The following is a 14,732-nucleotide window of genomic DNA, read 5'->3' on the forward strand; positions in this document are numbered from 1 at the left end:
AAACGAAAAAAATATTTTGAAATTTTGCAACGTAGCATTGTGCGCAACTAAAAATAGATGCATACGAGACTATTCCGAACTTTCTATTTTCACCAGAAGCCGAGATATGGCCAAAAACGATAAAAATATTTTGAAACTTTACAACGTAGTATTGTGCAACAATTAAAAATAATGCATACGAGCCTATTCCGAGCCTTCTATTTTCACCAGAAGCCGAGATATGGCCAAAAAACGAAATAAAATATTTTTGAAATTTGGCAACATAACATTGTGCGGCACTTAAAGGAGATGCATACGGGCCTATTCCGAACCTTCTATTTTCACCAGCAGCCGAGATATGGCCAAAAAACAATAAAAAATATTTTTGAAATTTTGCAACGTAGCATTGTGCGCAACTAAAAGTAGATGCATGTAGGACTATTCCGTGTTTTCTATTTTTACCAGCAGCCGAGATATGGCCAAAAAACGATAAAAAATATTTTTGAAACTTTACAACGTAACATTGTGCAACAATTAAAAATAGTGCATACGAGCCTATTGCGAGCCTTTTTTTCACCAGAAGCCGAGATATGGCCAAAAAACGAAATAAAATATTTTTGAAATTTGGCAACATAACATTGTGCGGCACCTAAAGGAGATGCATACGGGCCTATTCCGAACCTTCTATTTTCACCAGCAACCGAGATATGGCCAAAAAACGAAAAAAATATTTTGAAATTTAACAACATAGCATTGTGCGGCATTAAAAATAGATGCATTAGGGCCTATTCGGAGCTTTTTATTTTCATCAGAAGCCGAGATATGGCCAAAAACGAAAAAATATTTTTGAAATTTTGCAACGTAGCATTGTGCGCAACTAAAAATAGATGCATACGAGACTATTCCGAACTTTCTATTTTCACCAGAAGCCGAGATATGGCCAAAAACGAAAAAAATATTTTTAAAATTTTGCAACGTAGCATTGTGCGCAACTAAAAATAAATGCTTACGGGCCTATTCCGAGCCTTTAATTTTCACCAGCAGACGAGATATGGCCAAAAACAAAATAAAATATTTTGAAAATTGGCAACATAGCATTGTGCGGCACTCAAAGAAGATGCATACGGGCTTATTCCAAGTTTTCTATTTTCACCAGAGCCGAGATATGGCCAAAAACAAAAAAAATGTTTTTAAAATTTTGCAACATAGCATTGTGCGGCATTCAAAATAGATGCATTCGGGCCTATTCCGAGCTTTTTCTATTCATCAGAAGCCGAGATATGGCCAAAAACGAAAAAATATTTTTGAAATTTTGCAACGTAGCATTGTGCGCAACTAAAAATAGATGCATACGGGACTATTCCGAACTTTGTATTTTCACCAGCAGCCGAGATATGGCCAAAAACGAAAAAAATATTTTTGAAATTTTGAAACGTAGCATTGTGCGCAACTAAAATAAATGCTTACGGGCCTATTTCGAGCCTCTATTTTCACCAGCAAACGAGATATGGCCAAAAACAAAATAAAATATTTTTGAAAATTGGCAACATAGCATTGTGCGGCACTTAAAGAAGATGCATACGGACTTATTCCAAGCCTTCTATTTTCACCAGCAGCCGAGATATGGCCAAAAACAAAAAAAATGTTTTTAAATTTTGCAACATAGCATTGTGCGGCATTCAAAATAGATGCATTCGGGCCTATTCCGAACTTTTTCTATTCATCAGAAGCCGAGATATGGCCAAAAACGAAAAAATAAATTTTGCAACGTAGCATTGTGCGCAACTAAAAATAGATGCATACGAGACTATTCCGAACTTTCTATTTTCACCAGAAGCCGAGATATGGCCAAAAACGATAAAAATATTTTTGAAACTTTACAACGTAGTATTGTGCAACAATTAAAAATAATGCATACGAGCCTATTCCGAGCCTTCTATTTTCACCAGAAGCCGAGATATGGCCAAAAAACGAAATAAAATATTTTTGAAATTTGGCAACATAACATTGTGCGGCACCTAAAGGAGATGCATACGGGCCTATTCCGAACCTTCTATTTTCACCAGCAACCGAGATATGGCCAATGAACGAAAAAAAATATTATTGAAATTTAACAACATAGCATTGTGCGGCATTAAAAATGGATGCATTAGGGCCTATTCGGAGCTTTTTATTTTCATCAGAAGCCGAGATATGGCCAAAAAACGAAAAAAAACATTTTTGAAATTTTGCAACGTAGCATTGTGCGGCATTTAAAGAAGATGCATACGGGCCTATTCCGAGCCTTCTATTTTCACAAGCAGCCGAGATATGGCCAAAAAACAAAAAAAAATATTTTTAAAGTTTTGCAACATAGCATTGTGCGGCATTCAAAATAGATGCATTCGGGCCTATTTCGAGCTTTTTCTATTCATCAGAAGCCGAAATATGGCCAAAAAACGAAAAAAAATATTTTTGAAATTTTGCAACGTAGCATTGTGCGCAACTAAAAATTGATGCATACGGGACTATTCCGAACTTTCTATTTTCACCAGCAGACGAAATATGGCCACACAACGAAAAAGAATATTCTTGAAATTTTAAAACGTAGCATTGTGCGCAACTAAAAATAAATGCTTACGGGCCTATTCCGAGCCTCCAATTTTCACCAGCAGACGAGATATGGCCGAAAAACAAAATAAAATATTTTTGAAAATTGGCAACATAGCATTGTGCGGCACTCAAAGAAGATGCATACGGGCTTATTACAAGTTTTCTATTTTCACCAGAGCCGAGATATGGCCAAAAAACAAAAAGAAATGTTTTTAAAATTTTGCAACATAGCATTGTGCGGCATTCAAAATAGATGCATTCGGGCCTATTCCGAACTTTTTCTATTCATCAGAAGCCGAGATATGGCCAAAAAACGAAAAAAATATTTTGAAATTTTGCAACGTAGCATTGTGCGCAACTAAAAATAGATGCATACGAGACTATTCCGAACTTTCTATTTTCACCAGAAGCCGAGATATGGCCAAAAACGATAAAAATATTTTTGAAACTTTACAACGTAGCATTGTGCAACAATTAAAATAATGCATACGAGCCTATTCCGAGCCTTCTATTTTCACCAGAAGCCGAGATATGGCCAAAAAACGAAATAAAATATTTTTGAAATTTGGCAACATAACATTGTGCGGCACTTAAAGGAGATGCATACGGGCCTATTCCGAACCTTCTATTTTCACCAGCAGCCGAGATATGGCCAAAAACAATAAAAATATTTTTGAAATTTTGCAACGTAGCATTGTGCGCAACTAAAAGTAGATGCATGTAGGACTATTCCGTGTTTTCTATTTTTACCAGCAGCCGAGATATGGCCAAAAAACGATAAAAAATATTTTTGAAACTTTACAACGTAACATTGTGCAACAATTAAAAATAGTGCATACGAGCCTATTGCGAGCCTTCTATTTTCACCAGAAGCCGAGATATGGCCAAAAAACGAAATAAAATATTTTTGAAATTTGGCAACATAACATTGTGCGGCACTTAAAGGAGATGCATACGGACCTATTCCGAACCTTCTATTTTCACCAGCAGCCGAGATATGGCCAATGAACGAAAAAAAATATTATTGAAATTTAACAACATAGCATTGTGCGGCATTAAAAATGGATGCATTAGGGCCTATTCGGAGCTTTTTATTTTCATCAGAAGCCGAGATATGGCCAAAAAACGAAAAAAATATTTTGAAATTTTGCAACGTAGCATTGTGCGGCATTTAAAGAAGATGCATACGGGCCTATTCCGAGCCTTCTATTTTCACAAGCAGCCGAGATATGGCCAAAAACAAAAAAATATTTTTAAAATTTTGCAACATAGCATTGTGCGGCATTCAAAATAGATGCATTCGAGCCTATTCCAAGCCTTCTATTTTCACCAGCAGCTGAGATATGGCCAAAAGACAGAAAAAAATGTTTTTAAAATTTTGCAACATAGCATTGTGCGGCATTCAAAATAGATGCATTCGGGCCTATTTCGAGCTTTTTCTATTCATCAGAAGCCGAAATATGGCCAAAAACGAAAAAATATTTTTGCAATTTTGCAATGTAGCATTGTGCGCAACTAAAAATAGATGCATACGAGACTATTCCGAACTTTCTATTTTCACCAGAAGCCGAGATATGGCCACAAAACGAAAAAGAATATTTTTAAAATTTTGCAACGTAGCATTGTGCGAAACTAAAAATAAATGCTTACGGGCCTATTCCGAGCCTCCAATTTTCACCAGCAGACGAGATATGGCCGAAAAACAAAATAAAATATTTTTGAAAATTGGCAACATAGCATTGTGCGGCACTCAAAGAAGATGCATACGGGCTTATTCCAAGTTTTCTATTTTCACCAGAGCCGAGATATGGCCAAAAAACAAAAAAAAATGTTTTTATAATTTTGCAACATAGCATTGTGCGGCATTCAAAATAGATGCATTCGGGCTTATTCCGAGCTTTTTCTATTCATCAGAAGCCGAGATATGGCCAAAAACGAAAAAAATATTTTTAAAATTTTGCAATGTAGCATTGTGCGCAACTAAAAATAGATGCATACGAGACTATTCCGAACTTTCTATTTTCACCAGAAGCCGAGATATGGCCAAAAAACGATAAAAATATTTTGAAACTTTACAACGTAACATTGTGCAACAATTAAAAATAGTGCATACGAGCCTATTCCGAGCCTTCTATTTTTACCAGAAGCCGAGATATGGCCAAAAAACGAAATAAAATATTTTTGAAATTTGGCAACATAACATTGTGCGGCACTTAAAGGAGATGCATACGGGCCTATTCCGAACCTTCTATTTTCACCAGCAGCCAAGATATGGCCAAAAAACAAAAAAAAATGTTTTTAAAATTTTGCAACATAGCATTGTGCGGCATTCAAAATAGATGCATTCGGGCCTATTCCGAACTTTTTCTATTCATCAGAAGCCGAGATATGGCCAAAAAACGAAAAAAAATATTTTTGAAATTTTGCAACGTAGCATTGTGCGCAACTAAAAATAGATGCATACGAGACTATTCCAAACTTTCTATTTTCACCAGAAACCGAAATATGGCCAAAAAACGATAAAAAATATTTTTGAAACTTTACAACGTAGTATTGTGCAACAATTAAAAATAATGCATACGAGCCTATTCCGAGCCTTCTATTTTCACCAGAAGCCGAGATATGGCCAAAAAACGAAATAAAATATTTTGAAATTTTGCAACATAACATTGTGCGGCACTTAAAGGAGATGCATACGGGCCTATTCCGAACCTTCTATTTTCACCAGCAGCCGAGATATGGCCAAAAAACAATAAAAATATTTTGAAATTTTGCAACGTAGCATTGTGCGCAACTAAAAGTAGATGCATGTAGGACTATTCCGTGTTTTCTATTTTTACCAGCAGCCGAGATATGGCCAAAAACGATAAAAAATATTTTGAAACTTTACAACGTAACATTGTGCAAAAATTAAAAATGCATACGACCCTATTCCGAGCCTTCTATTTTCACCAGAAGCCGAGATATGGCCAAAAACGAAATAAAATATTTTTGAAATTTGGCAACATAACATTGTGCGGCACTTAAAGGAGATGCATACGGGCCTATTCCGAACTTTCTATTTTCACCAGCAGCCGAGATATGGCCAATGAACGAAAAAAAATATTATTGAAATTTAACAACATAGCATTGTGCGGCATTAAAATGGATGCATTAGGGCCTATTCGGAGTTTTTTATTTTCATCAGAAGCCGAGATATGGCCGAAAAACAAAATAAAATATTTTTGAAAATTGGCAACATAGCATTGTGCGGCACTTAAAGGAGATGCATACGGGCTTATTCCAAGCCTTCTATTTTTACCAGAGCCGAGATATGGCCAAAAAACAAAAAAAAGTATTTTTAAAATTTAACAACATAGCATTGTGCGGCATTCAAAATAGATGCATTTGGGCCTATTCGGAGCTTATTTTTTTCATCAAAGGCCGAGATATGGCCAAAAAACGAAATAAAATATTTTTGAAATTTACCAACATAGAATTGTACGGCATTCAAAATAGATGAATTTCGGCCTATTTGGAGCCTTTTATTTTTATCAGAAGCCGAGATATGGCCGAAAAACGAAAAAAAAAAAATTTTTTTAATTTTACAACGTAGCATTGTGCGGCAATTAAAAGTAATGCATACGAGTCTATTCCGAGCCTTCTATTTTCAATAGCAGCCAAGATATGGCCAAAAAACAAAAAAAAATTTTTTTGAAATTTGGCAACATAACAATGTGCGGCATTTAAAGAAGATGCATACGGGCCTATTCCGAGCCTTCTATTTTCACCAGCAGCCGGAATATGGCCAAAAAACGAAAAAAAATATTTTTGAAATTTAACAACATAGCATTGTGCGGAATTCACAATAGATGCATTTGGGCCTATTAAAAGCTTTTTATTTTCATCAGAAGCCGAGATATAGCCAAAAAACAAAAAAAAATATTTTTGAAATTTAACAACATAGCATTGTGCGGCATTAAAAATAGATGCATTCGGGCTTATTCGGAGCCTTTTATTTTTATCAGAAGCCGAGATTTGACCAAAAAACGAAAGAAAATATTTTTGAAATTTAACAACATAGCATTGTACGGCATTCAAAATAGATGCATTTGGGCCTATTCGGAGCTTTTTATTTTCATCAGAAGCCGAGATATGGCCAAAAAACGAAAAAAATATTTTGAAATTTTGCAACATAGCATTGTGCGGCATTCAAAATAGATGCATTCGGGCCTATTCCGAGCTTTTTCTATTCATCAGAAGCCGACATATGGCCAAAAAACGAAAAAAAATTTTTTTGCAATTTTGCAATGTAGCATTGTGCGCAACTAAAAATAGATGCATACGAGACTATTCCGAACTTTCTATTTTCACCAGAAGCCGATATATGGCCACAAAACGAAAAAGAATATTTTTAAAATTTTGCAACGTAGCATTGTGCGCAACTAAAAATAGATGCATACGAGACTATTCCGAACTTTCTATTTTCACCAGAAGCCGAGATATGGCCAAAAAACGATAAAAAATATTTTTGAAACTTTACAACGTAGTATTGTGCAACAATTAAAAATAATGCATACGAGCCTATTCCGAGCCTTCTATTTTCACCAGAAGCCGAGATATGGCCAAAAAACGAAATAAAATAATTTTGAAATTTGGCAACATAACATTGTGCGGCACTTAAAGGAGATGCATACGGGCCTATTCCGAACCTTCTATTTTCACCAGCAGCCGAGATATGGCCAAAAAACAATAAAAAATATTTTTGAAACTTTGCAACGTAGCATTGTGCGCAACTAAAAGTAGATGCATGTAGGACTATTCCGTGTTTTCTATTTTTACCAGCAGCCGAGATATGTCCAAAAAACGATAAAAAATATTTTTAAATTTGGCAACATAACATTGTACGGCACTTAAAGGTGATGCATACGGGCCTATTCCAAGTTTTCTATTTTCACCAGCAGCTGAGATATGGCCAAAGAACGAAAAAAAATATTTTTGAAATTTTACAACGTAGCATTGTGCGGCAATTAAAAGTAATGCATACGAGTCTATTTCGAGCCTTCTATTTTCACCAGCAGCCGAGATATGGCTAAAAAACGAAAGAAAATATTTTTGAAAATTGGCAACATAACATTGTGCGGCACTTAAAGGAGATGCATACGGGCCTATTCCGAGCCTTTTATCTTCACCAGCAGCCGAGATATGGCCAAAAAACAATAAAAAATATTTTTAAAATTTTGCAACGTAGCACTGAGCGCAACTAAAAGTAGATGCATGCAGGATTATTCCGTGCCTTCTATTTTTACCAGCAGCCGAGATATAGCCAAAAACGAAAAAATATTTTGAAATTTGGCAACGTAGCATTGTGCGCAACTAAAAATAGATGCATACGAGACTATTCCGAACTTTCTATTTTCACCAGAAGCCGAGATATGGCCAAAAACGATAAAAATATTTTTGAAACTTTACAACGTAGCATTGTGCAACAATTAAAAATAGTGCATACGAGCCTATTCCGAGCCTTCTATTTTCACCAGAAGCCGAGATATGGCCAAAAAACGAAATAAAATATTTTTGAAATTTGGCAACATAACATTGTGCGGCACTTAAAAGAGATGCATACGGGCCTATTCCGAACCTTCTATTTTCACCAGCAGCCGAGATATGGCCAATGAACGAAAAAAAATATTTTTGAAATTTAACAACATAGCATTGTGCGGCATTCAAAATAGATGCATTCGGGCGTATTCCGAGCTTTTTCTATTCATCAGAAGCCGAAATATGGCCAAAAATCAAAAAAAAGTTTTTTTGCAATTTTGCAATGTAGCATTGTGCGCAACTAAAAATAGATGCATACGAGACTATTCCGAACTTTCTATTTTCACCAGAAGCCGAGATATGGCCACAAAACGAAAAAAAATATTTTTAAAATTTTGCAACGTAGCATTGTGCGCAACTAAAAATAAATGCTTAGGGGCCTATTCCGAGCCTCCAATTTTCACCAGCAGACGAGATATGGCCGAAAAACAAAATAAAATATTTTTGAAAATTGGCAACATAGCATTGTGCGGCACTTAAAGGAGATGCATACGGGCTTATTCCAAGCCTTCTATTTTCACCAGAGCCGAGATATGGCCAAAAAACAAAAAAAAATGTTTTTAAAGTTTTGCAACATAGCATTGTGCGGCATTCAAAATAGATGCATTCGGGCCTATTCCGAGCTTTTTCTATTCATCAGAAGCCGAGATATGGCCAAAAACGAAAAAAATATTTTTAAAATTTTGCAATGTAGAACTGTGCGCAACTAAAAATAGATGCATACGAGACTATTCCGAACTTTCTATTTTCACCAGAAGCCGAGATATGGCCAAAAAACGATAAAAAATATTTTTGAAACTTTACAACGTAACATTGTGCAACAATTAAAAATAGTGCATACGACCCTATTGCGAGCCTTCTATTTTCACCAGAAGCCGAGATATGGCCAAAAAACGAAATAAAATATTTTTGAAATTTGGCAACATAACATTGTGCGGCACTTAAGGGAGATGCATACGGGCCTATTCCGAACCTTCTATTTTCACCAGCAGCCGAGATATGGCCAATGAACGAAAAAAAATATTTTTGAAATTTAACAACAAACATTGTGCGGCATTAAAAATAGATGAATTCGGGCCTATTTGGAGCCTTATATTTTCATCAGAAGCCGAGATATGGCCAAAAAACGAAAAAAAATATTTTTGAAATTTTACAACGTAGCATTGTGCGGCAATTAAAAAAGATGCATACGGGCCTATTTGGAGCCTTCTATTTTCACCAGAAGCCGAGATATGGCCAAAAAACGAAAAAAAATATTTTTGAAATTTTACAACGTAGCATTGTGCGGCATTCAAAATAGATGAATTCGGGCCTATTTGGAGCCTTATATTTTCATCAGAAGCCGAGATATGGCCAAAAAACGAAAAAAATATTTTGAAATTTTACAACGTAGCATTGTGCGGCAATTAAAAAAGATGCATACGGGCCTATTCCGAGCCTTCTATTTTCACCAGCAGCCGAGATATGGCCGAAAAACAAAATAAAATATTTTTGAAAATTGGCAACATAGCATTGTGCGGCACTTAAAGGAGATGCATACGGGCTTATTCCAAGCCTTCTATTTTCACCAGAGCCGAGATATGGCCAAAAACAAAAAAAATATTTTTAAATTTTGCAACATAGCATTGTGCGGCATTCAAAATAGATGCATTCGGGCCTATTCCGAGCTTTTTCTATTCATCAGAAGCCGAGATATGGCCAAAAACAAAAAAATATTTTTAAAATTTTGCAATGTAGCATTGTGCGCAACTAAAAATAGATGCATACGAGACTATTCCGAACTTTCTATTTTCACCAGAAGCCGAGATATGGCCAAAAACCAAAAAAAAATATTTTTGAAATTTGGCAACATAACATTGTGCGGCACTTAAAGGAGATGCATACGGGCCTATTCCGAACTTTCTATTTTCACCAGAAGCCGAGATATGGCCAAAAAACGATAAAAAATATTTTTGAAACTTTACAACGTAACATTGTGCAACAATTAAAAATAGTGCATACGAGCCTATTCCGAGCCTTCTATTTTCACCAGAAGCCGAGATATGGCCAAAAAACGAAATAAAATATTTTTGAAATTTGGCAACATAACATTGTGCGGCACTTAAAAGAGATGCATACGGGCCTATTCCGAACCTTCTATTTTCACCAGCAGCCGAGATATGGCCAAAAACAAAAAAATATTTTTGAAATTTACCAACATAGCATTGTGCGGCATTCAAAATAGATGCATTCGGGCGTATTCCGAGCTTTTTCTATTCATCAGAAGCCGAAATATGGCCAAAAAACAAAAAAATATTTTTGAAATTTTGCAACGTAGCATTGTGCGGCATTCAAAATAGATGCATTCGGGCCTATTTGAGCCTTCTATTTTCATCAGAAGCCGAGATATGGCCAAAAACGAAAAAAATATTTTTGAAATTTTACAACGTAGCATTGTGCGGCATTCAAAATAGATAAATTCGGGCCTATTTGGAGCCTTATATTTTCATCAGAAGCCGAGATATGGCCAAAAAACGAAAAAAAATATTTTTAAAATTTTACAACGTAGCATTGTGCGGCAATTAAGAAAGATGCATACGGGCCTATTCCGAGTTTCTATTTTCACCAGCAGCCGAGATATGGCCAAAAAACAAAAAAAATATTTTTGAAAATTGGCAACATAGCATTGTGCGGCACTTAAAGGAGATGCATACGGGCTTATTCCAAGCCTTCTATTTTCACCAGAGCCGAGATATGGCCAAAAACAAAAAAAATGTTTTTAAATTTTGCAACATAGCATTGTGCGGCATTCAAAATAGATGGGGCCTATTCCGAGCTTTTTCTATTCATCAGAAGCCGAGATATGGCCAAAAACAAAAAAAATATTTTTAAAATTTTGCAATGCAGCATTGTGCGCAACTAAAAATAGATGCATACGAGACTATTCCGAACTTTCTATTTTCACCAGAAGCCGAGATATGGCCAAAAAACCAAATAAAATATTTTTGAAATTTGGCAACATAACATTGTGCGGCACTTAAAGGAGATGCATACGGGCCTATTCCGAACTTTCTATTTTCACCAGAAGCCGAGATATGGCCAAAAAACGATAAAAAATATTTTTGAAACTTTACAACGTAACATTGTGCAACAATTAAAAATAGTGCATACGAGCCTATTCCGAGCCTTCTATTTTCACCAGAAGCCGAGATATGGCCAAAAACGAAAAAAATATTTTTGAAATTTGGCAACATAACATTGTGCGGCACTTAAAAGAGATGCATACGGGCCTATTCCGAACCTTCTATTTTCACCAGCAGCCGAGATATGGCCAATGAACGAAAAAAAATATTTTTGAAATTTACCAACATAGCATTGTGCGGCATTCAAAATAGATGAATTCGGGCCTATTTGGAGCCTTATATTTTCATCAGAAGCCGAGATATGGCCAAAAAACGAAAAAAAATATTTTTGAAATTTTACAACGTAGCATTGTGCGGCAATTAAAAAAGATGCATACGGGCCTATTCCGAGCCTTCTATTTTCACCAGCAGCCGAGATATGGCCACAAAACAAAATAAAATATTTTTGAAATTTGGCAACATAACATTGTGCGGCACTTAAAGGAGATGCATACGGGCCTATTCCGACCCTGCTATTTTCACCAGCAGCCGAGATATGGCCAATGAACGAAAGAAAATATTTTTGAAATTTAACAACATAGCATTGTGCGGCATTCAAAATAGATGAATTCGGGCCTATTTGGAGCCTTATATTTTCATCAGAAGCCGAGATATGGCCAAAAAACGAAAAAAAATATTTTTGAAATTTTACAACGTAGCATTGTGCGGCAATTAAAAAAGATGCATACGGGCCTATTCCGAGCCTTCTATTTTCACCAGCAGCCGAGATATGGCCAAAAACGAAAAAAATATTTTTGAAAATTGGCAACATAGCATTGTGCGGCACTTAAAAAGATGCATACGGGCCTATTCCGAGCCTTTTATTTTCACCAGCAGCCGAGATATGGCCAAAAACAAAAAAATATTTTTGAAATTTTGCAACGTAGCATTGTGCGCAACTAAAAGTAGATGCATGCAGGATTATTCCGTGCCTTCTATTTTTACCAGCAGCCGAGATATAGCCAAAGAACGAAAAAAATATTTTAAAAATTTTGCAACGTAGCATTGTGCGCAACTAAAAATAGATGCATACGAGCCTATTCCGAGCCTTCTATTTTCACCAGAAGCCGAGATATGGCCAAAAAACGAAATAAAATATTTTTGAAATTTAACAACATAGCATTGTGCAGCATTCAAAATAGATGCATTTGGGCCTATTCGGAGTCTTTTATTTTCATCAGAAGCCGAGATATGGACAAAAAACAAAAAAAATATTTTTAAAATTTTGCAATGCAGCATTGTGCGCAACTAAAAATAGATGCATACGAGACTATTCCGAACTTTCTATTTTCACCAGAAGCCGAGATATGGCCAAAAAACCAAATAAAATATTTTTGAAATTTGGCAACATAACATTGTGCGGCACTTAAAGGAGATGCATACGGGCCTATTCCGAACTTTCTATTTTCACCAGAAGCCGAGATATGGCCAAAAACGATAAAAATATTTTTGAAACTTTACAACGTAACATTGTGCAACAATTAAAAATAGTGCATACGGGCCTATTCCGAGCCTTCTATTTTCACCAGAAGCCGAGATATGGCCAAAAACGAAATAAAATATTTTTGAAATTTGGCAACATAGCATTGTGCGGCACTTAAAAAGATGCATACGGGCCTATTCCGAACCTTCTATTTTCACCAGCAGCCGAGATATGGCCAAAAACGAAAAAAATATTTTTGAAATTTACCAACATAGCATTGTGCGGCATTCAAAATAGATGCATTCGGGCGTATTCCGAGCTTTTTCTATTCATCAGAAGCCGAAATATGGCCAAAAAACAAAAAAAAGTTTTTTTGCAATTTTGCAATGTAGCATTGTGCGGCATTCAAAATAGATGAATTCGGGCCTATTTTGAGCCTTATATTTTCATCAGAAGCCGAGATATGGCCAAAAAACGAAAAAAAATATTTTTGAAATTTTACAACGTAGCATTGTGCGGCATTCAAAATAGATGAATTCGGGCCTATTTGGAGCCTTATATTTTCATCAGAAACCGAGATATGGCCAAAGAAAAAACAAAAAAATTTTTGAAATTTTACAACGTAGCATTGTGCGGCAATTAAAAAAGATGCATACGGGCCTATTCCGAGCCTTCTATTTTCACCAGCAGCCGAGATATGGCCAAAAAACAAAAAAAATATTTTTGAAAATTGGCAACATAGCATTGTGCGGCACTTAAAGGAGATGCATACGGGCTTATTCCAAGCCTTCTATTTTCACCAGAGCCGAGATATGGCCAAAAAACAAAAAAAATATTTTTAAATTTTGCAACATAGCATTGTGCGGCATTCAAAATAGATGCATTCGGGCCTATTCCGAGCTTTTTCTATTCATCAGAAGCCGAGATATGGCCAAAAACAAAAAAATATTTTTAAAATTTTGCAATGTAGCATTGTGCGCAACTAAAAATAGATGCATACGAGACTATTCCGAACTTTCTATTTTCACCAGAAGCCGAGATATGGCCAAAAAACCAAATAAAATATTTTTGAAATTTGGCAACATAACATTGTGCGGCACTTAAAGGAGATGCATACGGGCCTATTCCGAACTTTCTATTTTCACCAGAAGCCGAGATATGGCCAAAAAACGAAAAAAATATTTTTGAAATTTACAACGTAACATTGTGCAACAATTAAAAATAGTGCATACGAGCCTATTCCGAGCCTTCTATTTTCACCAGAAGCCGAGATATGGCCAAAAAACGAAATAAAATATTTTTGAAATTTGGCAACATAACATTGTGCGGCACTTAAAAGAGATGCATACGGGCCTATTCCGAACCTTCTATTTTCACCAGCAGCCGAGATATGGCCAAAAACGAAAAAATATTTTTGAAATTTACCAACATAGCATTGTGCGGCATTCAAAATAGATGAATTCGGGCCTATTTGGAGCCTTATATTTTCATCAGAAGCCGAGATATGGCCAAAAAACGAAAAAAAATAATTTTGAAATTTTACAACGTAGCATTGTGCGGCAATTAAAAAAGATGCATACGGGCCTATTCCGAGCCTTCTATTTTCACCAGCAGCCGAGATATGGCCACAAAACAAAATAAAATATTTTTGAAATTTGGCAACATAACATTGTGCGGCAATTAAAAAAGATGCATACGGGCCTATTCCGAGCCTTCTATTTTCACCAGCAGCCGAGATATGGCCAATGCACGAAAAAAAAATTTTTGAAATTTAACAACATAGCATTGTGCGGCATTCAAAATAGATGAATTCGGGCCTATTTGGAGCCTTATATTTTCATCAGAAGCCGAGATATGGCCAAAAAACAAAAAAAAATATTTTTGAAATTTTACAACGTAGCATTGTGCGGCAATTAAAAAAGATGCATACGGGCCTATTCCGAGCCTTCTATTTTCACCAGCAGCCGAGATATGGCCACAAAACGAAAGAAAATATT

This window comes from Cardiocondyla obscurior, unplaced genomic scaffold, assembly GCF_019399895.1.
Source record: "Cardiocondyla obscurior isolate alpha-2009 unplaced genomic scaffold, Cobs3.1 scaffold31_0_849067, whole genome shotgun sequence".
NCBI lineage: Eukaryota > Metazoa > Arthropoda > Insecta > Hymenoptera > Formicidae > Cardiocondyla > Cardiocondyla obscurior.